Source organism: Amblyomma mixtum, chromosome 2, assembly GCF_055824585.1.
Source record: "Amblyomma mixtum isolate Tamu chromosome 2, ASM5582458v1, whole genome shotgun sequence".
In the NCBI taxonomy this organism is placed as follows: Eukaryota; Metazoa; Arthropoda; class Arachnida; order Ixodida; family Ixodidae; genus Amblyomma; species Amblyomma mixtum.
In genome coordinates, this window is record NC_143013.1 from 297,507,570 (window position 1) to 297,534,066 (window position 26,497).

At 52.6% G+C, this 26,497-nt stretch overlaps 2 protein-coding genes across 3 annotated transcripts in view; one reads left to right on the top strand and one right to left on the bottom strand.

Annotated features, from left to right (window-relative positions):
- Positions 1-18,119, bottom strand: part of LOC149364618 (immunoglobulin domain-containing protein oig-4-like) — a 45,953-nt gene extending 27,834 nt beyond the window's left edge. Inside the window, exon 1 of the mRNA XM_089574571.1 lies at positions 17,526-18,119. The gene's annotated coding sequence lies outside the window, so the exon portion shown is untranslated. The remainder of the gene's footprint in view (positions 1-17,525) is intronic.
- Positions 1-26,497, top strand: part of Plod (procollagen lysyl hydroxylase) — a 125,382-nt gene that overhangs the window by 62,788 nt on the left and 36,097 nt on the right. The window lies entirely within an intron of this gene.

Genomic DNA, 26,497 nt, shown 5'->3' on the forward strand with positions numbered 1-26,497 from the left:
TTAGCCGAAGGCAATCTCGTGGTTTGCCGCGCCTCGTCTCTCGCTCGGCCGGCGGTAATCTCGCGAGGCACGCGGGCGTTCCCGGTAACGAGCCTTGCTTGCTGCTGCTGCGCCTCCGCTGTGCATAGCAGGCGCTCCCGCGTTCGGGACTGCCTCCCCCGCCGTTCTCCCTTCGTTCCCGCTCATCGCGCAACAGCCAGCGGCGTTCGCTTATCGGTCTTATTTTGCTCGCATTGCCCTCAATTGTACCGTGACCGAGGGGCATCGCATCAACAGGCCGAAGCGAAAGATGGTGGGAGAGAAAATTAAGAGAGAGAGAGAGAAAGATAGAGAGGGGGAGGGTGCGATGGAGTGCCACTGCGCCTCGCTTCGATGCAGCGACGTTTACATGATTCTTAGAATTATTATCATGAAGTATGTACAAAGTTGGGACGTTCACATAATGCGGTACGAGTTTTGCGTTGGTCAACGTGGCCATGTTGTGTGGGGCAGTTAGGAGGCCGTGGGAAGGCGTAAGGGACCTAACGGGTCGCGTAACCCATTGACAGTTGATGTCACATGACGGAATAATTTGACCAATTGGTCATGTAGTCTTGCTGTGTGATGACGTTGTGACGTTCCCGCCTGTCGGGGGTCAGTCACAATGCAACACAGTTGTTTGTTGCTATCTACGGGTTCTGCTGAAGCGAGGAGAAATGAGCCAACACACAACGCCTCCGAATCAACCTAATTTATTCTCACTCTGCCTGAAGGTGAAACTGGGAGTTCCGCTCACCACCGTCTTCCGCTCATCGCTGTCACCGCTGCCTCGCTCTCGGCTGCTCTGGCGGGGGTGGCGCTCAGCCTGGTGGCGGTCCCACGTTTCGGTGACTGTGACGGGTTGTGGCGTCAGGCTTCTTGGGCGTCTCAGCTGGCGGTACTCTGACGGGTTGTGGCGTCCGGCTTCTTGGGCGTCTCGGCTGGCGGTCAGTTTGCAACGGATGCCCTCGGGTCCGGCCTCACCGACTGCAGACCAGCGCGATCTGCTTCCGTCCACCTCGCCCGTCTCTGCCCGTTCTCCCCTTTGTCTCATCTGTCTCCAACGCCTCTCTCTGAGGACTCCCTTTCTTTCCTTCGGTGTCCTCCTCGCCTCCTCTGCTGGGAGCCCTCTTGGTGCTAACTTGCCGGCCTCCCTCGCCACCTCGAGCCATTAGTAAGGCCGTCGCGTTACAAGACACTGCAGGCCAGTGGGCCCGCGAACTCCGGGAAACTGTTTTTGCCGCGAGCGTCCCGGCCTACCCTCCGCGCCGCAGGGTGCCGGCCTCTTCGCGAACGCGGGTCTCATGTTCAGCCGAAGACGCACTCCTCTCGAAGTTGACATATTTATGAGGGTCACGGCTGTCCTCTCTCTTCTCGCATCAGAACCCGGGGTGGTCTCTTCCAAGAACCGCGGCTTGGACACGCGACCACGGCATTCGAAAACTTGGCCGTCAACGGACAAAGAGATTCCTCCTCTAGCAGCGGAAGAGAGCAGCTGCTCGGGGAGCCAGTCTGTACTTTCCAAGGAACTGGGGCCCTCTTTTCTTTTTGGTTAACTTCCCTTAATAAAGACCCAACTCCTAGCCTTCTCCGAGTCCACAGACCGTCCCTCGCAACAAGGCCGTCTGCAGGCGTGCATGCGCGCACACACAAACGCACAAACGTGCCTGTCTCTGTGCCAAAGGGGGGGGGGGGGGGGGGGGGAGTTGGGGACGCGCTGCAAAACGGGCCGCAGGGATGCGTGTGGTCGCGCTGGGCTCCCCGCGCGGCCTCTCCTCCTTAGCCCTCTGGCTATTTCGCACGTCTCTGTGTTGCGCCCGCTGCATTCCACACAACCGCCTGCGCTGACGGGACAGGGCGATAATTTTGAGCCAGACACAGTGTCTCTGGTGTTAGTCGATGGAGGGTTCTTTTGGGCCATGCCTAGGCCTCCCGTACGCAGTCCTTCACAACCCCCTCTTCTTATAAAGAAATTTTCTATGAAAATTTTGTGGTCACCGCACTTTCACAACCAACAGTACGTCGCAAAGTTCGCAACTCAATCTTATGGCAGCAGTCATATTTCGAGCACGACAAAGCTGCCAAACATCGTAGTCGCGCACAAGCACTGGTTTCACAACACGGCACAATGTGGGCGGACCCTCAGTCCCCCCAGGCAGAGGAGTAAATTTCACACGGCGGACAATTCCGCCTGCTAAGTAAAACACGCAACCGCAGAAAAGTCATGAGTACAGGTAAAAGTAGACGATTTTCCCCATTCTCTCTCGTCTTTTTCCTTAAGTCCAGGCTATTAGCATACAAAACAAATGATCGCAGCAGCTCGTAGGATCATCCTAGATTCCGAAATGTATTACAAAGGTTATATGTGATTATGGAGGGTATATACGCGGCCCGCGGCTTCTTAGAGCGTAGTTATGTGTTGGCAGGGGTATCCCCGAAGCGCGAGTCTCATCTTGATTGGCGAGCTCTAACAATACCTCCGGTGGGACGCTCTGCAGGCCATTTTCGGGGACATCGGTCGGGGGAGACCCAGAGCTCTCCGTCAGGCGTGGTCGCGCCGAACTTCCTAGAGTGCAGGAGAAGGCCTCGGCACCTCCGGCATGACGTAGCCTATTAACATGGACTATCTTTTCTTGTGCAGACTGCGTGTGGCGGATGCGAACGGTCACGTTAGACAGGCCCTCCACTATTCGATACGGGCCGACCCACTGTGGCGACAGCTTTCTCGCAAGTCCCTTTGATGGGACCTCAGCGTGCAGATACACTCTATCGTCTACCTTGAAATCTGCCTCCTTGCTAGCATTTTCTAGACGCCTTACTCGTGACTCTGCGGCCGACCGGAGGGCCTTTCTTGCCGTCTTGTGCGCGTCACTCAGCCTTTGCGCAAGCTCAGCCTGGTAGTTGTCTAGGGTGCCATAGTGGCCTTTCGGTTCTTCATATGCTGCCCCGGGGAGCACTGGTTGCCTCCCGTAAAGTAGAAAGAAGGAGCTTTCCTGAGTTCCTTCGTGGACGGCAGAATTGTACGCTGACGTAGCGAACGGCAGCCAAAGATCCCAATCGCGCTGATCTTTGTGTACATAATGCGAAAGGATCCTAATCAGCGTTTGGTTCAACCTCTCCACGGCCCCATTGCATTCAAGGTGGTAGGCTGTTGTCTGGAGCTTTTTGACACCCAGCAAGCGGTAAACACTCTGCATCAGCTTTCCGGTGAAATTAGCTCCTTGGTCGGTGAGTAGCCGTGAAGGAACTCCGTGACGCAATACAACCCCTTCGACAAATGCCCTCGCAACAGTCTCAGCCTTTTGGTTTTCCAGAGCGAACGTTTCGGCATACCGCGTCAGGTGATCCACAAACACGAGAATGTAGCGCTTGCCGGACGTCGTACTCGGCAAAGGCCCTACGATATCCATGGCAGTCCTTTCGAACGGTCGGTTTACGTCCTGGAAAACCTGCAGTGGAGCGGGCTTCCTTCCTTTCGGGGTTTTTCGAAGCATGCAGGATTCGCAGTTCCTACAGTACTGAGCGATGTCCTTCCTCATGCCAAGCCAGAAGTACCCTTTGCTGACCCTCTGACGGGTTTTTCGGAAACCTAGGTGGCCCGCGCTCGGTATGTCGTGATGCAGCCGCAGGATTTCCCCTCTCATAGACGATGGAACAACGCTCCGACCCGGGTCATGCTCCCTCTCCCTGAACTTTAGAATACCTTGCCGATCCAAAAAATATCGGCCAGCTTCCTTTCCCCCCGCGTTCTCACACTTGTTTACAATTTTCCTAATTGATGGGTCCCTCCTCTGCTCGTCGTGTAGATGGGACCACTCCACAGAGGGCAAAAACTGGGTTACTCGGGTTACGGCAGAGCGACTGAGCGCATCAGCGTTCTGATTTGTCTTCCCCGGGCGATGAAGGACCTCAAAACTATATTCCTGGAGAAGCAGGTTCCAGCGAGCCAGTCTAGAGTTCGGGTCCCTGACATTCATTAGCCACTTTAGCGGTTGACAGTCGGTAACAATTTTGAAAGGGCGTCCGAAGAGATAGCAACGAAAGTGGCGTACTCCCCACACCACTGCTAGGCATTCTTGTTCGGTTGCTCCGTAATTCTGCTCAGCCGCGTTAAGCTGTCTACTCGCGTAAGCCACCGGATGTTCCTCGCCATCGTGCATCTGTGACAGGACCGCGCCTAAGGCATGCTTAGATGCATCAGTTGCTAGTATGAATGGTTGGCTGAAATCTGGGAAGCGAAGTACAGGTGCCTCCACAAGTTTGTCCTTTAGTTCCTGAAAAGCTCCCTCAGCCCGATGAGACCACGAAAAAGGTTGTTTGCTCGTTAGTGCGGTCAGTGGCTTGGCTACTGCAGCGAAATCAGGGATGTGACGCCTATAATAGGTGGCAAGACCAAGGAACTGGCGGACTTCGGTTTTGCTCTTCGGCCGCGGAAAGTCCCTCACACACTCTAACTTCTCTGGATCAGGCCGGACACCTGCGGCCGAAACAACATGTCCCAGGTATTTAACCTGTGGTTTCAGGAATTGACACTTGGCCGGCTTCAGCTTAAGTCCTGCCTCTCTAATGAGACCGAAAACCCGTTTCACATCCCGCATGTGGCTCTGAAAGGACTCACTATAAATAATGATGTCATCTAGGTACACGTGACAAAGCTTGCCCAATAGGCCTGCGAGTATGACGTCGGCCGTTCTCTGCCATACTGCCGCACTGTTCACGAGTCCCATCGGCATACGGTTCCATTCGTAGTGCCCGGAAGGAGTGTTGAAAGCTGTATTTTCTTTGTCACGGGGATCCATCTCTATTTGCCAATACCCACTCGCCATGTCCACAACAGTGAAATACTTCGCTTTCCCAAGCTGCGACAGGGTCTCGTGAATGTTTGGCAACGGGTAGGGGTCCACCCTAGTAACCTTATTAAGGTCTCTGTAGTCAACAACGAAGCGATAGCTTCCATCGGGCTTCGCTACCAGTAACGCCGGTGCGCCCCACGGCGACGTGGAATGTTCGATGACGCCGGCCCTGAGCAAGTCACTTATCTGTGTTTCCATCTCCTCCCTTTTGGCGAAAGGGATCCTATAGGCTCGACGGTAGACGGGAGGAGCGTCTCCAGTGGGTATCCGCTGCTTAATGGCTTGGCAACACCCGAGGTCCGTTCTGCTGGTTGAGAATATCGAGCTATTCTCCAAAATCAGACCCTCGATTTCGACCCTCTCTGGTTCCTCAATGTGAGAGAGCTCAAACATCCTCAGCAAACTCTCCCGCGTATCTGCCGTTTCTTTAGAGTTAACGTTTAGAATCGGCTTGTCTACCTCCACGTCTACCAAATCCCCGAGTAGCTTGTTTTTTCCGAGGCGTATGTCCTGAAGGGTTAGGTTGGCCACCCTGACGGGGATAGCCTCGTCTTCGCGTGTTGTAATGAGGGCGGGCGCTCCCACAAGTCCATTTACTTCCAGTCGAGACAACTCTATCACTTTCATCTGTCCGCTTGATACGGGAGACAAAGGCCTACAGGCCAGAATGCACTCACTCATCGCCGGCAGCACCGTAGTCTCGATCAGCGCGACGGATATGCTCCCCTGGGGCCCACCGCACTCGTAATCCTGTATCGCCGGCCTATCGCGTGCCCAGTTATCAATCGGGATATAAGCTCCGCCTACCCGAATCATGTCCTGGCTGAACAACATGTCTATCCGTTGGTCTCTTAATATGTCTTGTCCGATGATGCCGGCTACAGGAAGCATGACACTGTCGTCGCACACATAAAATTTACTAATGAACGTGTGGCTGCCAAGTGCCAAAGGTATGCGATAGACGCCGAACGTGCCTATGCGGTCTCCAGTGATGCCGATAAGAGTTATCTGGCTCTCGCACCTTTCGAACACATTCTCCCAGTTCGAGTCTATACCTGCCAGTGCGCTGCGTTTTAATAGGCTGACCTTAGAACCTGTGTCCACGAGACACTTCACGGGTCTGCCTGCCACCTTGCACTCGATTATCGGGCTCGTCTCCCGGCATAGGTTCACTACTGCCTCGCACTGCCCCCGTTCATCCCGGTTGACGACGGAGGCCGTACTCAGTTTCCCTGCACCTTTGCTGTGGTCTGGTCCTCGTCGCGACGGGTATTAAAGTGGGTTCCTGACCCTGGCCTGGACCAGCGGGGCGTCTGACGCGCCCGACAGAAGCGAGCGAAATGTCCCGGCCTGCCGCAAGAAAAGCAAACGCCCAAGTTCCCGCGCTGGCGGGGCTCCCCATTCGGTTCAGTCTGGTTGCGCATTCGGAGGCTTTCCTCTAGGAGTCTCTCTAGGCGTTCCAAGCGCATTCCGAGTGCGTCCTTCTCCTCAAAGTTTTCAAGCTGCCTGACAGTCGCAGCGCGTGTACGCAAAGTCTTCTCAATTTCCTCCTCCCTGGCTGCCACTTCCACAGCGTCGGAAAAGGTTTTGGGGTCCCGCGACAAAGCGAACCGCCGGACTGGGTCACGAAGGCCATTAAGAAATTGGGAAAGAAGCTGCTCATTTAGTATCTCATTCCTTACACTTTTCTTCGACGTGTCCTCGCCATCAATGTCCCTCAAGGTCTCCGCCCCGAGTCTCTTCAAACGGCTCGCGAAAGAGCGTGCATCCTCACCAACGTTTTGGCGCGCATTTAAGAATTTTTCAACTTTTGTGCTCGCCGGTTCGTTGTCGAAACGCTTTAATGCGAGCACTTTGAAAGATTTGTATGTGGCAGCGCTAGCCACCTCTTCATCCCTCCAGGCGAAATCCTGAGCCGCCGCGACCATTTTGCACCGCGCCATCCCAATCATTTGTTTTTCCTGCCATCCTCCCATGTTTGCCACCTGTTCTAAAATTTGCAGGAAGTCCCTGATTTTGGGACCCGTGTCGTCCCCTGTGAACGTCGGAATCATACCGCCCAACATTAGCGCACTAGCTCCCAACGTTCCGTCGTGAGAATTCTGCGATTGCGGTAGCGACATGTTGGCCCCTTTCTCCTCGGGTACGAGGGTTAATGGTCTCGCACCAAAACTTCAGCAAAATCCCACCGCTGCCACCACTTGTGACGTTCCCGCCTGTCGGGGGTCAGTCACAATGCAACACAGTTGTTTGTTGCTATCTACGGGTTCTGCTGAAGCGAGGAGAAATGAGCCAACACACAACGCCTCCGAATCAACCTAATTTATTCTCACTCTGCCTGAAGGTGAAACTGGGAGTTCCGCTCACCACCGTCTTCCGCTCATCGCTGTCACCGCTGCCTCGCTCTCGGCTGCTCTGGCGGGGGTGGCGCTCAGCCTGGTGGCGGTCCCACGTTTCGGTGACTGTGACGGGTTGTGGCGTCAGGCTTCTTGGGCGTCTCAGCTGGCGGTACTCTGACGGGTTGTGGCGTCCGGCTTCTTGGGCGTCTCGGCTGGCGGTCAGTTTGCAACGGATGCCCTCGGGTCCGGCCTCACCGACTGCAGACCAGCGCGATCTGCTTCCGTCCACCTCGCCCGTCTCTGCCCGTTCTCCCCTTTGTCTCATCTGTCTCCAACGCCTCTCTCTGAGGACTCCCTTTCTTTCCTTCGGTGTCCTCCTCGCCTCCTCTGCTGGGAGCCCTCTTGGTGCTAACTTGCCGGCCTCCCTCGCCACCTCGAGCCATTAGTAAGGCCGTCGCGTTACAAGACACTGCAGGCCAGTGGGCCCGCGAACTCCGGGAAACTGTTTTTGCCGCGAGCGTCCCGGCCTACCCTCCGCGCCGCAGGGTGCCGGCCTCTTCGCGAACGCGGGTCTCATGTTCAGCCGAAGACGCACTCCTCTCGAAGTTGACATATTTATGAGGGTCACGGCTGTCCTCTCTCTTCTCGCATCAGAACCCGGGGTGGTCTCTTCCAAGAACCGCGGCTTGGACACGCGACCACGGCATTCGAAAACTTGGCCGTCAACGGACAAAGAGATTCCTCCTCTAGCAGCGGAAGAGAGCAGCTGCTCGGGGAGCCAGTCTGTACTTTCCAAGGAACTGGGGCCCTCTTTTCTTTTTGGTTAACTTCCCTTAATAAAGACCCAACTCCTAGCCTTCTCCGAGTCCACAGACCGTCCCTCGCAACAAGGCCGTCTGCAGGCGTGCATGCGCGCACACACAAACGCACAAACGTGCCTGTCTCTGTGCCAAAGGGGGGGGGGGGGGGGGGGGGGAGTTGGGGACGCGCTGCAAAACGGGCCGCAGGGATGCGTGTGGTCGCGCTGGGCTCCCCGCGCGGCCTCTCCTCCTTAGCCCTCTGGCTATTTCGCACGTCTCTGTGTTGCGCCCGCTGCATTCCACACAACCGCCTGCGCTGACGGGACAGGGCGATAATTTTGAGCCAGACACAGTGTCTCTGGTGTTAGTCGATGGAGGGTTCTTTTGGGCCATGCCTAGGCCTCCCGTACGCAGTCCTTCACAACGTCACTTCATGTTAGCGACGACCATGAAGTCTCGTCTGGAGAGGGGTCTGGATAAAATAGTAGAAGTAGTAAAAAAAAAAGTATGTAGAATTGTTCTGTAATGCTGGGTTGGAGTTGAATCGGGCGGCACGCCGTTTGTTCATGGTCCTTTACCTGTCGAGTGGCTTTCTTGTGTGAGCGAGAAATTTTACGAAAAGTGGAGTCGGGGGCTGAGATCCTTGCGTAAACAAGAAAAAGGAAACACTGACAGACTTTTTACGGTAGTCGTTAATGAGAAATTTGAGCGCAGCTCTTCACCTGCCAACGCTGCCAGGTGGCGTGTTACGCTGCTAGCCATTCTGCTAGTCTCCTGCGCTCAGCAGCTATTTACTTCTCAGTGGCGGAAGAAACCGGTTTGCAGAGCATGCCGTTCTGGTTGGCTCAGATCGCCGCAACCATCACAGCGCTGCAAACGACTTGTGAGACCGAGTATACGCTGTATTAGCGTTGTGCAGTTTGTGCTTGTTGTCGTCGCAAAAGCAGCGCGGGTCGCTTGAAGAAAAAACGTTTCATTGTCGTGTCGCCTTGTCGCGAAAGAAACGTGACAGAACAAATGACGTACAGCGGAGTGGTTTAGTCGAAATCGGGCTGAGATGCAAAAATTACCAGACGCTGAGGCAGCCTATGGTCAAGTGTTAGCTGTAAGTTTTTTTTGTGTGTGTTGCGTTTACCAGTTTGATGCCAACGTATACAGCATAAGAAGACAAATTGTTTGACACCACTTCGAATGCTCTACGTCAAGTAGTTTGGTCGTAATGGACGTCTGAAGATCCAAGAAATCCTGGGTTTTGAAAACCAAAGGTCGTCGGTACGAATCCCTATAATACGCTAAGGTTTGATTCGACTAGTAATTCTGCTCCATAACTCGCTGAATCGTTTGATACACTATGAATATTCTATGCCAAATATGTGGTTCACAATCTGTGTATCAATGGTACCACTCGGTGGTCAAATTCTACTGTTTGCACACTGGGGTATGTATAGGGAAACGAAGGTGTAGTGGTATATGCTGCCCTTGGGTGCGGCTTATAAGTATGCGTTGTTGCTGTACAACCGGTTCGGTGCCATGGTATGGTACTGTGGAATGGTGCCACATGGTTGCCTTGTGGGGTACCACCTGACACCTGGTGATGCGCCTCATGCCATCTGGTGGGTACCACCTGTTTACATACATAATGATGGCCACATGGTCACGTGGTATGTATACATACTTGCTATGCGACGAATACCATTGCGGCCGCCATTTTGAAACAATGGCTTGGATTTCAGAATAACGCGAATAGTAGAGTAACACTCTAAAAAGAAAGAAAGAAGAAAAATAATGCGTTTCATTGCATTACGACGGAGATTTTCTTCTCCCTACTCGCTGTCCTATACGTTCACGATCGACGTGGCAAAAACGAAGCTGATGGGAAGTTGGGGATGCACGAGAGAGAGCGGAAATCGGAAGCGGGAACGAGCCTCGATTTCTCAGTGCGGCAAACGCGCATCGTATACGACGAAACGGAGCCTCTGCGGAAAGTACGAAGGTAGAGAAAAAAAAAAGGCAAGGGGAAGGAAGGGAAAGAGCGAAGAAATCCGGTAATGAAGCGCAGAGTCAGCGATGCAGTTCTTTGCGGAGGACGAGACGCCAAACCTAGTCGCGGCGGAGAAATGGCGCTTCTTACGATGTGCGTACGTATGTGTACATGCGCACTGGGGAAGGATCGCATCGTGGAGACATCCCGCACTCTCTTTTGGTCGCCCTCGGTAAACAGCCGCCGAACTCTATATATATACGCCCCCGTAACGAGAAAACACGCCGCACCGCCGCCACAAGAAGTAGACACAGAACGTGATCGGCTTGAGCGCGAGGGAATAGGGAGGTAAAGCAATGAAGGAAAGAGGCGTGTTCATGCTCGTTGGGGAAGGTTATGTGGAAGATGGGTGAAGGTTGTTCTCTGCTAGGGAAGAGGTTGGGGAGAGGAGAGAGAAAAGAAAAAGCGATATCTAACGATGTCTACTTATCAACGCCGAGTCCGCGGGGACGCCGAGGATAGGACGGCGAGCGAGAACACGAAGCAAAGCGTTAGTGAGTCGAGTATGAGGCAGCGAAAACAAGAGGCCGGGACGCCGTGGTGGACGAAAAAAAAATGGGAAAAAGGGAGAAAAAGGAAAATACGAGGTTGGACGGAGGCAATTTGACGAACGAGCGGGAAAGGGGGAAGAGAGACGACGCGCCGCAAAAATCGCGACGTCGCTGGCGTTGGCCTGGAATCTGGGAGGCGCTCTATAGGGGGAAAAGAGGGAGGTGTTGAGGGGAAGAGGCGAGACGTCGACGCGTAATCTCGTCAGGCGGAGACGGAGCCTATAAATATTGAGGCCCTTGCTGCGATCTTGCAGTTGCGTGCGTGGCAGTGTGTTGAAGCGGGCTGGCGGGCTTTCGGAGTGAGGAGAGGAAGGCGAGGGTGACGATGAAGATCCTTCGCCGGCAAGCAACAGCGTGTGGCAGCATTTGCGATGAGCCGATACGGAGAGGGGCGGGGGAAATTGATGCGGAGCGAGCGAGACAGAGAGAGAGAGAGAGAGAAAGATGGGCTTTGGGGAGTGGCATGGTGGTGAACTTCGGATTGCCTGCGAGGAGATTAGTTGATTTGATGGTGGCCGAACTAAGTTCGTAGTAAGGTAAAAGATGCCGCGAAGCTAGCATCTTTACCTTAAGCAGGGGAGTGATGAGGACACAGATTCAGAGCAAGCTGTACTTATATATTTTCTGCTGGCGGTAACTGGAAGTATGGTTGCACGAAGACTAGTATTTAGTATTGGGCATGTGAACGCTTTTGTGGTTGTGGTACTGGATGTTTCCCACACCTGTCGTATACAGAAGTTTAATGCATCTGTTTGACGTGTTTTTGGGTATAATAAGTATGAATTCGAGCGGTGTAGTAGCGTGTGTCACCAAAGCAGCCGCGCGCAAAGCAGCGGCAAGTGCAGGACGGGGAATAGCACGTCTATTAGTACGACGGCTTTTATGGGCAGCGGTATGCTTATCAGCCGCTGATACTTGTCTCGTGACGCTGCAAACTGCGCGTGTCATACACTTGACACTGTCACGAGCGGAATTCGTGTTAGAAGCTGCGCGCTCCTACTGGAAACAGTATGTTTTTCGCAGTCACTATGCACGCGAGCGTAACGTCGACCTCGAACGGCGAAATGAATGCGCAGGTACAAGGCTATACAGTATTGGGACAATATTCGCATTGAGTTAATACAGGTCCTGGCAGCCGATTACGTTAGATGTACACCTATATCTTCGGTCGATCCCTTCGGTGGGAATCTGTGTACAGTGAGGTTCGGGCGGCTGTGATGCTGCGTGCCCTCGTATTGACGATGCTTTTCTCTTGAAAGAAATTGCTCCGCGGTCTTCTGGCTATCCGTTGTTTGCACTGCCTGACTGCACTCCCTCTGAATCAGATACAAAGCACAGGTATTCTGTAAACAGTGTTGTTTTCCACTTCAGCCCTGTGGCGTTTAAGACGGCGTAGGAGAGTACTCTTCCGGCTTACTTTGAGAGCGTGAGGTCTGATACTCGCATTACTCAAGGTCGCGTTAGTATGAAACACAATTGAAGTGGGACCAGCGGGTGGTACCATTGGTACACAGATTGTGGACCGCCTAATTGGCTTAGAATGTTCGGAGTGGTATCAAACGATTCAGCGCGTTACACAACATAAGATTACTGGTCGAATGAAAGCGTATCTCATCACAGGGATTCGCACCGATTACCTTTGGTTCCCCAAACCGTGACTTGTTGAAGCCTTAAACGTCCATTACTGCCAAAGTAATTGCCGTAGGACATTCGAAGTGGCGTCAAACGATTTGTCTTCTCGCGCTGTATACGTTGGCATAAAAAAAAAATGGATATCCGGATATAACGAAAAAATTTATACCGGATATAGCGTAGATGGCCCATGATGCAATATTCGTTCGATATTGCCAACGCTCGATACTCATACGCTGCCTCAGCGTTTTGCTTTTTTATTTTTTAGGGTCAGGTTAACTCGACCAGGTCTGCTGTACGGCGTTCGCAAAACTCCTTTCGAAAGCGCTCGCGTTTCAAATAGCAGCGGCGGGAACTTCAGCGGTGTAGCAGGAATGAAAAGATAAGGAGAAGGTACCGGGCCTCTACAATCGTAAAGGAAAGTGTAACTGTTAGTAAAACAAGTAAGGAAAATAACGTCAAGAAAAAAAAAAAGAAAACCGATACGGAGTCTCGTTTTGGCAAACATTCGGTCCCATTTTCTGCACCGCTCGCAGGGCGCGCGGTGTTCGTGAACGACAGCGCCTGAGGTAGGCCAGACGTGCCGAACGCTGGCGAGTGTTATTGCTGCCCTAGGACGACGGCGTTATTGTGCGCTATTACTCTTGCGTCCGGGCGCCGATATGGAGTGAGCGGACGCTGCCCCAGCAGTCTGTCAGGCTCGTTCTTCACGGGGCCTACTGCGCGGCAGTGCGCGGCGTTTTCTTATGAATGAGAGTCTCCCTCGACTCCCCGGTGGCCAAAGGGCCGACGCGTTTTCCTCCACGCTTTCTCTTCGCTTTTGCTTTTCACTATCATTTTCGTCACGGATGGTAAGTTATGGAGCTGAGCGTATGACGCGAGTGGAATTCCTTTCCCGTCCGCAGAGGAAGCGCCGTTGTGGGGAGAGTGAATGATAGCTCATTGTCAACCAGCGGACTCGGGCGCTTGCTGAGTCTGTAGATGTGGCGTAAAGCAGCTTCGAGAGTGCCGGCGGCACTGCGGTGTTTTATGGGGACTTCGAACTTCGCGCAGTTGCCGCCTGGAAAAGAGATGCGGTCTCTTTTTTCCTTTTCATAGTTCCGGAATCCCCGAGATAGATGTGAAGGTCTGTGACCCGTATATGTGAGCGTAAGAAAGGTACCGAAGCAAGCACAACGAAATGAAGTGAAGTTCGCGCTGTTTGCCGTGTAGAAACTTGCTCTTGTGTCATCTGCAGCCGGTTAAAAGCTCGTAATTTGCGGGGCAGTTTATCGAGTTTAAGTAGATTAGCGAACAAAACTGTTTAGTCTGTTCACACGGTGCAGGATGCAGAAATGGAGAGCTTCCGCTAGTCTTAGACCAAGTGTGTTTTCTGACTTGAGGTACAGTAAATGGGGCAAGTAAGACACCTAGCCATGTGAAGGGCGTTTTGGCTACTGCAACACATTTTCTACATTTAACTACGGAAGCACTGGAAAGGTCTCAGCACCTCGCAAGAAGGCCGATAGCTTGTTACGACGAGACGACGCTGGGGTTTGCATGAGCCCGACAAGAGTCAGGTCGAGTAGGCTGTCGGGCTCACGTATACGCTAAGGGGTCGAGCTAAGTCACCGTCGAGTCGGGCTTGGATTGCCCGACTACAGAGGGCGGGTTGACTCGCAGCCTTCTCTGCAAATTACACTTAATCGTCTTTCACGCTTGGGGTAAGCATTTTCTGCGGGGGAGAACAGAAGCGCGCGCCGGTTTACTACTCGTGCGGTCGCGCCTCGCAGGGCGCGCCGCGAGAATCGACCCGCTAGTGTCGAGTTCATGTAAACAGGCAGTCATCTCATCGAGTTGGGTTGAGTTTGCTCAACTCGACCACTGACTCGACCCGCCGCTGTCGGGTTCATGTAAACGAGGCTATTTGGTTGTGCTTTCACTCCCCAGAGGGACTTCAAACGGTATCTGGGTTATCCCTCGTGGACCCGAAACGACAAGATAGCAGCCGGTGAGAACGCGGACGTCATTTCTTAGGCCGTCGTTGGGACGTCTTGCCATGGGGTGGGGTCATGTGCAAGGTTTTCTTCACCGCCAAATGACGCCGGTGAGCGTTCAGACTTCGCCCATAAACATCCCCTTGTTTTAAAGCGCCGCCGAAGTGCGTCCCCAGGCTTCTTTTCCGCTCCTCTCGCTTCCTCGTGTACTTCCACTGGCGACACTCTCTTTGCGTGGCATTAAACAGTCGGGCACTTTGGAGCGGAAACCGATTCCGCATGCGCTTAGCGCCAAATTCGTCCGAACCAAATTCGCGGAAGCGGCGCTTTCGCGTCTGTGCAGAGCAGCCATAACGTCGCCGCCCTGGCTTTCAGTGCCCGGCAAATTAATGCCTCGCTGTCGCGATTTCCGGCGTTCGTCCGCACTCGCCCGAGCGTGCATTGGCGGCTTCATCCTCGGCGCCCGAGCCGTCTCTCTCTCCCTCTCTATCCGCTTCGGGCTGGGAGCGCAGTCAGTCGTCGGTCGTTCATAGTGGTGCAAATCGCCTACACGTTGGGCAGCAACCGGTGCATGAAACGTACGGCCGAGGGTAGAGAGAGAAGGGAAGGAGGAGGAGGGAAACGAGGGCAAGCGTACACGTCGTGCTCGTCGGTTTCGGGGCCTGCTCGCAATTTGCGCCGGCGCTCAATCAAGATTAGCCGTCGCCGCCGCCGTTGCTTGCGTTCTCTCTTACCGTTTCCGGCGGCGCCGCTTAGCCCGGATACGCGCACAAGCTGCATATGCGAGGCTCCTCGTGTACACACCGCTTGCGAGCTTCGAGCGGGGCGCAGACGCGTGTAGGGCACCATACATCTACCCCCCAACTACCGCGAACGAGCGGGCGGAGAGCACCCGGCGATGGCAGGCGCAGCTGAGGAGAGTCGGAGGGGTTGCGACCGGTAAGGAAAGAGAGGGGGGAAGAGGGGTGGGGGGGGCGGTTGGCTGGCGTTTCCCCCGGCCGAGGAGGGAAGAGCGCTTCCTGTCGGATTAATTGTCGGCGCGACTGAATAATTACCGGTCCCTGAGAAATGCGCAGTGCTTTCACCTTCCCATTTCCCCGTCCCCCTTTTCTCCCCGTCGTCTTCGCTCGTCCCGACGACCCGGTGCATCGTGGTGAAGCAGCCTCCCGCGGTCCTCAGTCTTTCGCAAACCGGCGAGATTTTTTGCGAGCGAGATAAGGAAGTGCTTAGCGACGAGTTGGGGAGGGGTACTCCGAATATAGTGGAGGATGCGCTTTCGCGCTACGCCTCTTTCGACGTGCTCCGCACTCTTCCGTGGTGGGCTTTTTGTGGAGTGACGGGTACGGGACGTGTCCCCCTTTAGCGGCTGCGAAAGGGGAGGGGACAGGGGGAGAAGTAGCAGTCGCCGGAAATGTAAATACCGCCCTAGCCCGAGCTCGTATTTGTAACGACTTGAAGCTCAGAGCCCGGTGCTGTTGGGTGGACGCCATTAAGCAATACGGACAGTGCTGTAGAGATAGATGTGGTGGTGTCTTCCGGCTACTCGCGATTTAAAGTTACGCTCAATGGCGCCCTGTTTTAAGAGTATTAGAATAGGGAAAAACAAAAGAAGCGAGAGTGCGCTAGAGAAATAAGGTAAAGTGAAATCTTTCTTCAAATAAAAAATATAAATTTAACCCCGCGCATTTGTGTAGCAACGTGAAATTGCTTCGTTCAAGGGAATTGGGGTTCGTTGGAGTGAACGAACGCGTTCAATTTTGTCGTTATGAAACGGATGTCAGCTTCTGATTATTTTGATTCGGAGCTCGATTTATGTTGTTTGTTGTGCGATTGTACTTGTCACGTATAGACTCTGAGGTGTGGCCTGTTGACGCTGCGCTATTTTGTCAGTAAAAAAATGTAAAAAGCAGGAAAAGCAGTAGCTTGTAAGCATGAGAAAGAAGGGCACATAATGGACGACTAATACGTAGTTTCAGGAGGAACCATGTGCAGGGTATTGTGCGCAATACCATTGCACACTGGTGAAAAAGCTACCTCTGCTATGCATGAATGACTTTCACACGAACAAGGTCCACACTTTTTTCTTAGCGACATTAAGCGCGCTGATGACTTGTGCGGAGTGTGACCATGGAATACGTACTTGAGTAGTCTGGAATATTGGTAATTAATCTGTTTAAAGCGGCACCGTGTGCTTGAAAAGAAATTTCGTTCTATATCGGCGTTAACAGTGCCCCCCCCCCCCCCCCCCTCTTCCCCTCTGAGGTAATACCTAAATGGCGATGCAGGTGCTTAATAAATAAGTAAAACAAATAATGCGATTCTCGTCGTTGCTAACATCTCTGGACGCAGACGGTTGGACTTTGCCCTTTCTTTTTTTTTTTTCATTTTTTAAGGGTCTAATGGGCTGCTCCCATATCTGAATCCCCCGGATTGCAGAGTGCGAGGAACTCGCAGTAGCGCGGGTTTTAGTTGTGTCGGCTTCGTCGCACTACAGTCGAGCAACGCCGTGAACAAGACGGCACGCTCCATGTCTTAAACGCTTCAGTTTCCAACAAGTACTTTTGAACTTATTGGTTCGTGGCTTGTCTTTTTGCGGTGTATTTTAGTTTTGTTATCTGTGAAAGTGGGCCTGTTGCGGAGTGCGCAATGAATGAACGCTAGCTATTGATTGCGATAGGATTAATGCAAGGCAATTGCCCCTGGTCCCAAAAGCTGCCGTTCGAAAAGAGCTGTATCGAAAAAAAAAAAACCCCAACAACTTTCAGTGTAGAATGACTTAATTTTGCTGTACTCGCTAACATAAAATGAGCACTTGTGGCTTTAAGTTTCTGGAGTGGCATGCAACGCCGTTATGCAGCTTATCGGCTGGAACGACTGGCTACTCCCTACGGCCGGAAAATTGTATATTTCTCAGCCAGGCACGAGATTTTGCCGTTCTTGTGCTCAGAAACGCTGTGTTCCTTGGTACTTGCCTGGTTTTAACACATCGTGTGTGGCTTGATACATGAGTGTCGAAGAACGTTTGAGAAAGCACATATTGGACGTTAAACATCGTGCAGAACGCGTGTACGAGACAACCAGCCGGAGCGATAATTAAGCGCATTCATTTTTCGCGCGGCATTTTCCCATCCTTGGATTAGAGGCTGAAAATCCTATCGGGTTCGCAGGACCTGTTTGTCGTCGTTACTAAGACGCGAAAGAAGTTCAAGTTCGGCCGTTTACTGCGCTGGCAGCTCGAAACGAGCGTCACTCGTACGTGACCGCGCCCACTTTACGCAGATTGACATGCCGCTGGAAGTGTGAAATTCTACTCACCTGATTCCGGTCGTCGACTACTTGCACTCCTCGTCGTTCGAGGCTTCTCGTCGCACTTGTCTTGGCTACGCTCCGCTTTCTCACGGATACCTTATAGCCTACAAATTACGACTGGCCCGATCCGCCGAATGGAAACTTTACGCTACCGCTTTCGTTGCGATGGCTCTTTCCAGTCGCCTCCCTTTCGAATGTCTTCCTTTTCTGCCCTGTTTAGTGGCCACTACGATGAACCTGCGCTCCACAAAGCCTTCTTTGCTCTTAGGTTTCCCTACGACTGAACTAGGGGAGGAAAGAGCTACGAAGACAGTATGGGACACCCCTTATCCGAAACTGGCTGTCCCGTGAACGAGAGCTAGTGGTTGACAAAAAAAGGGGAGAGCTGGGCAGTCTTCGCAGCTGCGCTAACGCGACTACAGCTTTCAACTAGGGATAAAGGGTGCGCCCTGCCGAGCGTTTCCTATCCCGCCGACGGACGCTGTCGAGCCCGGTGTTGTTGAGCGCGGGACGCAGCACGACCGCCGCCTTCGTCGGGCGCCGAACTCTGGCCTGCAGCAGCCGCGATCACGATGTGCTGCTCCGTTTCTTTGGGACGAGCCCCTCCACGCGGGCGCGCTCGCAGCCACGCCGCCCTCTCCCCTTCCCCTTTTCCCCCTTGCCTCCCTCCCTACCCTCCCGAATCACGCATGCGCCAAGTTGGCCGCCTTCTTTCAATCTCCCTCCCCAATCTTCCCGTTTCGGGCTGCTGGCTCGCCTGCTTGCATCGCTCCCTTTACTTTTTTACCACTCTCGCTGTTTTTTCTTGCTTTCGTCGTGTGGTGGTGTACCGTTGTTTTTTATTCATTGTTCTGCTGTTATGTTTTTCCTTCTTCGTTCATTCTCCCCTTTCTGTAGTTATTTATATTCAACTTTTTCCTTCCGTGCCAGAGACTCTCTCTTTACGCTAGCGGTCGGGGTATTGAATTCGAATGAGTTTTTCCGCGCTTACATGACTGCCTTTGCCCCCCCCCCCCCCCCCCCCCCCCCCAAGTCTCTCGCTCTGGTTGTCTTTTGTTTTTCTGTTCTTGTAGCCTGGGAGTTTTTATTTGGTGTTGGGTATTTCTTGTTGATTTTTTTCGCCTTGGCACTCTTTCATTCTTTCGGTGCACTTGTTACAGCATCTTAGAGCGTAACATTTTTTTCTGTGAGCTTTTTACTTAGTAATTTCTTTCATGTTCCTAGGATACGTGTTTCGGTGTCTCTCGCCTTTTTCTAGCGTGCCTTAGCTTTCTTGTATTGCATCATCCTTTTTTTTTTTTTGCCGCTGTGTTAGCAGCCTTCTTGTAACCACAAGGTAATTTTTTCTGCGTTATTCTTTTTTTTTCCTTAACTCGCATTTCTGGCTTTGGCGGCTCCCCTAACTTGCGCTTACGCATTGACCGTGGCCACATTTAACTTCACCCCCCTGGTCTCGGTTTACCCCCGTGTTTTGTCTATTCTCGCGTTTCTTTCTCGTAGTTTCTGCCTGACAGAGAGCAGTCAGCTTGCAAGGCGGTTGCGTTTACCTCGTAAGCGCTTTTTATTGTATTGTCCCGCGTTTCTCCCCCCCCCCCCCCCCCCCGCGCCACTCTTTCCTTTTCTGTATTCATCCGGTTGGTTTCCAATGTGAGGCAACCGTGTTTCTGCATCCGATATCTCCAGCGGAGGCTCGAGAGAATTTCTCGCCTACCGGGCACGGCGTTTGACCGGGCTGTTTTGTTCTAGGCGCTGAAACGTTGGGTGTGTTTCGTTCAACTGTTTCCTTTTTTTTTTTTTTGCACCTCCTCTCCAGTCTGCCTTCATTCGAGCCCGAAGCCAGAGGCATGCAAAACGAGCCCTCGCGATTTAGGCACCGGCAGAAAGAAGGATGGAAATGTCGGCGCGGGGAGCGATGCTGTGCGCAGACAAGTGGCAAGCGAAGAAAGAAGGGCGCGAAAGAAAACAAAGTGAATTGCGAGAAGTGCAGGGAAGACGAGCTCGGGCAGCAGCAGCAGCTCTACTGTCGAGCCGAGAAAGGAGCGCGAACCCAGATAGATAACCTTGGCTGAACCGAGCGAGCGAGCTCTCGCTGCTTCTCGACGGTGGCGCGCGGGTACCCGAAGCGGCACGAGATCAGAGGTGAGCGCCGCTGGATCCGGCCGAATGGATGCACGCTCGGGTGGCTGGATGGATGGATGCGCAGGAAGCCCCCCCCCCCCCCCCATTCTCTTCTTCTGCCCCGGTGCGAACGCGAATGGGCGCGAACTTCTCTTCGGCGGTGGCGGATTCGCGCTGAGCGTAGCTGGAACTTGACACGCGTGCTGGCGGGCGGAGGGAGACATTGCGGCTTCCGAATACGTTAGGCTTCGCCCGTCTTCGCTGCAGTCTCCTTTCGCAGCTTGCATTTGGCACAGTTTGCTATTGACAGCTTCGTCAGCATTTTTGTGCACATGCACACATTTAGGCAGCTTCAGCAGCTGAACATTTCCACAGAAATGCCTGTCTTGTTGGATTTGATAACTTATAGTAAACTGTGACACATCTCCATCTAAAACTTTTAGTTGGAAATGTGTCACAGTTTACTGTGAGCTTCAACAGCACATCCAATGTTTCTTTTTTTTTTTTTTTTTGAAGTAGCCTGGAGGTTAGGCTTTGCCTCCACGAACATATTTATGCGGTGGTGCACGCTTTACAAGACGAAAAAAAAAAAAAACGGGTCGGCGGAACTCGATAAGATTTGCTATGGAAAATGTGGGCAATGTACCGTGCCGTTATCTTCCGACGTCGTAGCAATAAATGTGGATATAGACTTTGAGTCCTTCGAGTCCTGTGTATGGCGCCTACTGGTGCAGTGACCATCACAATGGGCAATGAAGCCAGAGCGGTTATGGCATGGAGCTAGAAGTGCCCGTGCCCTTTTTTGACAGCTACAATGCCTCGGCATTTGTCCGAATTCGACCAAATGACCCTGTCTGTATGTTCACACTGCGTCTGCAAAGCGTACGCAGGGTAGTCAGTTTTTAGGACGCAGCGATTTGGATTCGGTCCAGTGAAGTCGTTTGGGATCACGAAAAGAAAAAAAAAAGGACAGCTCTGTCTGAAACCGCTCGCATTGCTCCGGTTGTTGTCGTCGCGAGTCCGCGCACGATTCTGGCCCTCCATTTCGGAGTGGCAGCTTTGGTATAAAAGAAGTAACATCAGGAGCAAAACAATAGTGACATGTTGCTGGAGGAAGGAAAAAGAAGAAAAGATGTTAAAAGTAAGAACCACGCGGTGTCATCATCTAGGCAGTCATCTTGCGGTATTCTTTATTATGTTATTTGTGGCAGACGCGAGCCGGCTCTTTTGTTCTGCGCAAACGCAAAGAGCAAAGATACTGGAATCACCCCCCCCCCCCCCCCCAACCCCTTATTTTTCCTGTCAGAAAGAAAAAGAATTAAAGAGAAAAAGGACGGCGCCGAGGCAATGAATTTGTATCGCAAAGACTGCAGCAACCGTCGCCTTTCCACCCGCGCTTTTTTTTTTCTTGCGGGCATCGCGGCTGTAAAGAACTAACCTGGTAGATGCGAGCCCGCAGAAACAAAAGCCTCCAAGAAATTTCTCTTTACTTCACGCCTTGTTCCTTCTTCTGTGCGCTGCTTCGTTGGAGAAACTGCGTTGAAAAATGGACGTTTGTTTACACCGGCTCCACGCACTGTTTCGCCTCGCACGTCCCTCCCAGGCCCCGAAGCCGCCCGAGCCTTTTCCTGTGATTCCGGTTGGCATTGTCCGCTGTTTAAACTTTAGCGAAAGTCCCCTTCGATTTTTTCATTTATTTTTTCTTCCATGTGTTTTGATACCTAAACGCACGCATCGCGCAGCAGCGACGCTTGCGATTGTTTTGGACGGCTCTTTCATTCCGGTCTTTTGTTGCGTCTCGGCGGCGCGCCCGTTACGGGGCCCGCTACCTTCCTCATCACCCCTCCTAGATGGTTTCGCTCCCGAACTGCTTGTCTCCCCCCTCTCCCTCTCTCTTTCCTCGTTTCCCGACCTGTCCCTTGCTCCGCTCCCTTCCGTCGAGTCCCTCTCGGCATGCAGCTCTTGCCCCCTTACCCTTTCTGGATGTTTCTCCTCCTCCTCCTGCTTTCCTTTCCCCGGTCGCGATAGGCGAAGAAGGCTTTGTGTTCGCCTTGCACCGACTTCGATCCGTGCGGCGATGTGGACTCTTGAATTGTCCCAGGTCTGGAGAGATATCGCTCCTGGGCACGCCTTTCTCCTGCGCATACAACCCCGTCCCTCTCTGCTTCCCTTCTTCCTTCCTCCGAAGCCCCGCTTTGTGCCCGGCTCTCTCGGTTTCTGTAGGGTAACGTGGGCGGCGGTGATGTGTGAGAACACCGAAGGGGCACGTGTTCTGACCCGTTGCTCTTCTCTGGCCTGTGGTCTCCCCGTTTCGCCGGTAGGCGCTTTTCCGCTCGTCGACCACGGCCTAGGTATGCTGTGTAAGGTTGGACGGGGCCAAAGGGGACGTCGCTTGCGAGTGTACGGGCATATGTACAGAGGGCAAAACGCATGTCTAGAACACGTTCTGAGCCTGTTTCGGGCTGATCACGCGATAGCTAGCGATAAGATTTGGTTAAAAATGGTCTGGATGTAAACATGTGCAGTTAAACTCATAGAATTTAATCGTCCATTTTTTTCCTTCTTTGTCCCAACGGCTTTGGGAGCGGCGGAACACAGAGTTTGGTTGTTCTAGGCATGTGTTTTGCCCTCTGTACGTCTGGTTTTCCTCAGCTGGAGCTGTTGAGACTACGCGCATAAGAAATGGCGGGAGGGTACTCTTATTTTCGCTTTTTTTTTTTGTCTCAGTCTGCTAGCGCCCCCTGCACGTCGCAGAAAATATTGCTTGAAGCAACAGTGCTTGTAGGGAAACGTTAACGATTACTACGGGAATCGTTAGCCTCCTCGCTTCTTCCTTCTTTCTCTGCACTTCTCTCTTGCTGCGGGAATAGCGACCCCTTCAGGTGTTTTAAAGAGGATCGTTAATCACCTGGTAGTTCGGCCTGACGATAGTCAATACAACGGTCTATTGTTTTGTTGTTGCAATCAGCGACAAGTTTCGTTGCGTGGCCCTCACATTGTATGAATCAACATGATTTTGTGCCGAATAGCCGATACGGCAAAATAGAACCCTACGGTGAGTGAAAAAAACAAAAAAAAAAAACAAAGCAGTGCATACCACGCTACTGCTGTATTGAAAACTTTCGCCATTGCTTATCCCCTGCTGTTCGTTTGTCGCGTTTCCACGCTGTCGTAAATCTGGCAGTTGTCTTCTCGCTCCGCTTCTTCTCGTCTTCCCAAAGCACCTCGGCTGCTATCTTGAAGTTTGACATCATCAGAAAACGCCGGTAAAAAAAAAAAAAGACCTTGGCGTTATGCATGCCACCCAAGAGTGTCGTAACATCAGCAGCCAGAACGCGTCCTGGGGTAAAAAGCGCTCTTTCCTCCAGAAGGCGGGCTCGTCGTTACGATAACGGGCGCGCAATCAGCGTCAGGTTGTTCTCCGAGCGGACCGAGCGTCGAGCTGTACAGCGACCGAACCGCACTCAGCAGCGCCGCAGTCTATACTTAACGCCGACGTTTTCCCTTGGCGCCGCCGGGAGAAGAACGGCGGTAGCCAGACCGCAAAGCTATACTGCGCTCTCCTTTGTCTGTGTGTGTGTGTGTCGACAATGCCATGAAAGCGCGCACCGCAACAAATGCCGGAGCATTGATCTTTCTGCTCTGCTCCGACCCGGCATCGGAAAAGAGCGACGTCGTCTATGTGTGGCTGGAGGCGGGGGGTGCACAGTGTGCCGACGACAAAGGCAGGAGGAGGAGGAAGCGGGAGGACAATCGTATATACGAAGATGAAAGAGACGTGTGAGCCGGAACAGAGGAGGCACGCTGAGAGAGAGAGAGAGAGAGAGAGTGTGGTGCGTTGTCGCGTCGACGCTCGGCGTGTCTGTGTGTGGGGGGCTCTCAGCGGGCGTGAACTGAGCCCGGGATGCGTGTGTGTGCGTGGGGCCGGCCTTCGAACGAGGCAGAACGCGCGCCCGGAACATTCGAATGTGCATTGATCACGATTTGCGGTGGCGACCTGCCAAGGGAAGTTTGCTGCGTCCGCCTTTGCGCCCTGCCCTTTTCTTTTTACTTTGGCCTCGCGACGACTCCGACAGTGCGCAGTTGTTGCTCCGTCGCGCTTTTAGCTCTTGTCTGCCGGTCGGGCACTCTGTTCACCCGAAGTTTTGTTCTCTCTTCGGAATCTTGTTGTTACTGCATTTTTTTGTTGTGCTTTTGGACGGTGATTCGCAGGCTTTTTCTAGCGTTTTCCGTATCTCTACCCCTTTGTAAGCGCTTTTAAATGCGTGCGTGGAAGTCGCTGTCTAGAGAAAGACGTACGAGCCAAGCAGAGCAGCGCACAAGCCGTTAAAAGCGCACATTAGATGCACAAATGCCGCCGCCGCTTCGCTGTCGGAGCTGCCCGCGACGCGTGAAGCTCGTTCTATAAAACACATTACGAGTCCTTCACCGGGGGCTCTTATGTAGCTGCCCGCGGGAATACGTCGGGTAACTTTTGTAGGCATGCCTCTTGTTGTGTGTGTGTGTTGCGTTAGGTTTGTATTTTGCTGATCGGGAAGTCGAAGCGGGGGCTTAACAGTCCTCGTCGACTACTCTGTTCGTAATTAGGCGGTACCAATAAGAACGAAGGTATGAAGTCGTTGATGGGCGGCTTTTCTTTCAGGAGAGGAGAGTTTTCGCCCCACCGTCGCCTGTCACCCGTGCCGGTTTATCACGGGCTTTGGTCGATTCGCGAGAATGCCGCCGCATCGATTCGCACCGATCTTTTATCTATTGCTTCTCGATATACTGATGATAAAGCAATATATATGCAACACAGGACGCAGCTTTTATCCTTTTAGCTTATACTTTTTTCTTTTGACTGCCTGGTGTCCGAAGTACAGGTAGAATGTACACGGTGGATATAGCTACTCCGTGCCTGAGAACAAAGAGACAGAGGGTCAGGAATTTGCGTTCATGTAGCCTTGGAAAGCAGGGGGCGACGCTCTTGTTATGCTGCATTTATTTTTACTCAGTTCTGCTGAATGGGTGCTTTGTCGGCTTATCGACGCTTTTCGAGTGTGCAGTTCGGGAATCTTCACTCGTACCCGTTTTCTGGAGTCGACTGCTACTGGTTAGTTGTCATTTCAAGAAGGAACAGTCGAAAAACAAATTACGCCCGCCCTAGCGGTCACTGGACCGGGTAACTTGCTTGACAAGATGGCCAAAAAACTGGCAAGCTTACCAAGGACACCAGCCTTTTGTCACTAGTAAATTCGTCCTTTGAAAAAATTCAAATTATTTCTCGACATTCGAAAAAAGAAAGAAAGATATAATTGCGTGAGTGTATGAGGAGACGAATGTACATTCCCCGTCAAAAGTCTTGAGGCCATAGCGATCGCTTGTAGTGGAATGAATGTTCCTTTAATTCTCACTGTAGCGGAGCATTGGACCAAAACTGGCAAGCTTGCTTAGGACACCAGTCTTTTGTCATTAATAAGTTCGCCCACAGAAAAATTTCAAATTATCTTACTACATTCAGAAAAAAGAAGAACGATATAATTGCGTGATTGTATGTGGAGACGATTGTACATCCTCCGTCAGAAATCTTTAGGCCACAGTGCTCACTTGTATTGGAATGGATGTCCCTTTAATTCCCCCTGTATCGGAGGATTAACAAAGCACGTCAAGCAGCAAGCTTCTCTACCGTCAGAAAAAAACCTTCCTCTAGCATTTCAAGTCCCTGTGGCATTAAATGATGCCGTCATAGCTCCATAATGAGGGTAGAACAAAAGGGCTTTCGCCTGAGGACTTTTGACCAAGACTGTGCTTGGATGCTTGCAATGAAAAGCTCATAATTACGTTAGTAATCAACACATCAAATGTTGATGGTAAAACAGGTTGGGAAAGTTATGAGAGCCTACCTTCTTACACGCTTCTAGGTGACGGGACCTGCGGTTTTTGCCAAGATTTGTGCCCTTACATTGCATTAGGTATCACTGCCCTTCAACATTTAGCGGCGATTCGCCATCTTGCATTGACCATTACGCAGTTGGGGCAGTTCCTGCCCTCGAAGAGGCTTGTTTAAAAAGTTCCAGAGAACTGATTAGAAAAGATTGAACAAAAATGCAAAGGCGACGATGAACCGTGTCTGAGCTTCTTTTGCGGCCGTTCGTCGGCGGCAGCACTGCGCGCTGCTTTCGAAACTTCACCGGCAATACCGCACTGGGCAGAAGAAGCCGCTGCTCGCCAAGTGCGGCGCGCGTGCCTTAATTGACGTTCAGGCCTGCTTCGCTGGTTTCTTCTTTTTTTTTGTTTATCTTTTTTTTTTTCGTGCTTGGCCGGTTCGGTCGGCGAGTCGGTCGGCAGGACGGAGGAGCCGCCGCCGCTTGCCTTTTTGGTGTTTCCAGCGTCCCGCACGCGGCCGGGCGCAGCTGCCGGGAAAAACTCTGTCAAAAATAAGTTCGCTCTGTTTGCTTTGATTCTGCTGCGAGTGCGCGCCTTGCGTCATCTGCTTTTGAGAGGGGCTTGCTATCTTACTTGCTCAAGCCCCCCCCCCCCCCCCCCCCCCCCCCCCCCTTCTCGCACACGCCACTCACACAGACGCAGCCTGCGGCAAAAATGAAAGCTTGAGTGAGTTGGAGGGAGAAAAATGCGCAGCGAGTCCTCGCGGTGCTGTGCCAGGAGGGGGGGGGGGGGGTGATGAGGATTTTTCGAGAACGAAAAAGATGTGGATAAGAAAGCTTGAGGCGGAAGCGCCGGCCAAACACAAGTCGTGGGCACTAATGAGTCCAGGTTCGTCTTTTTAATTTTTTCTTTGTCTGCCACCAAAAATGAGGGAACAGGCTCTCTCTCTCTTTCTTTCCCCTCCCCGTCTTTCTGCCTCGCGAAGAAGGAACGGG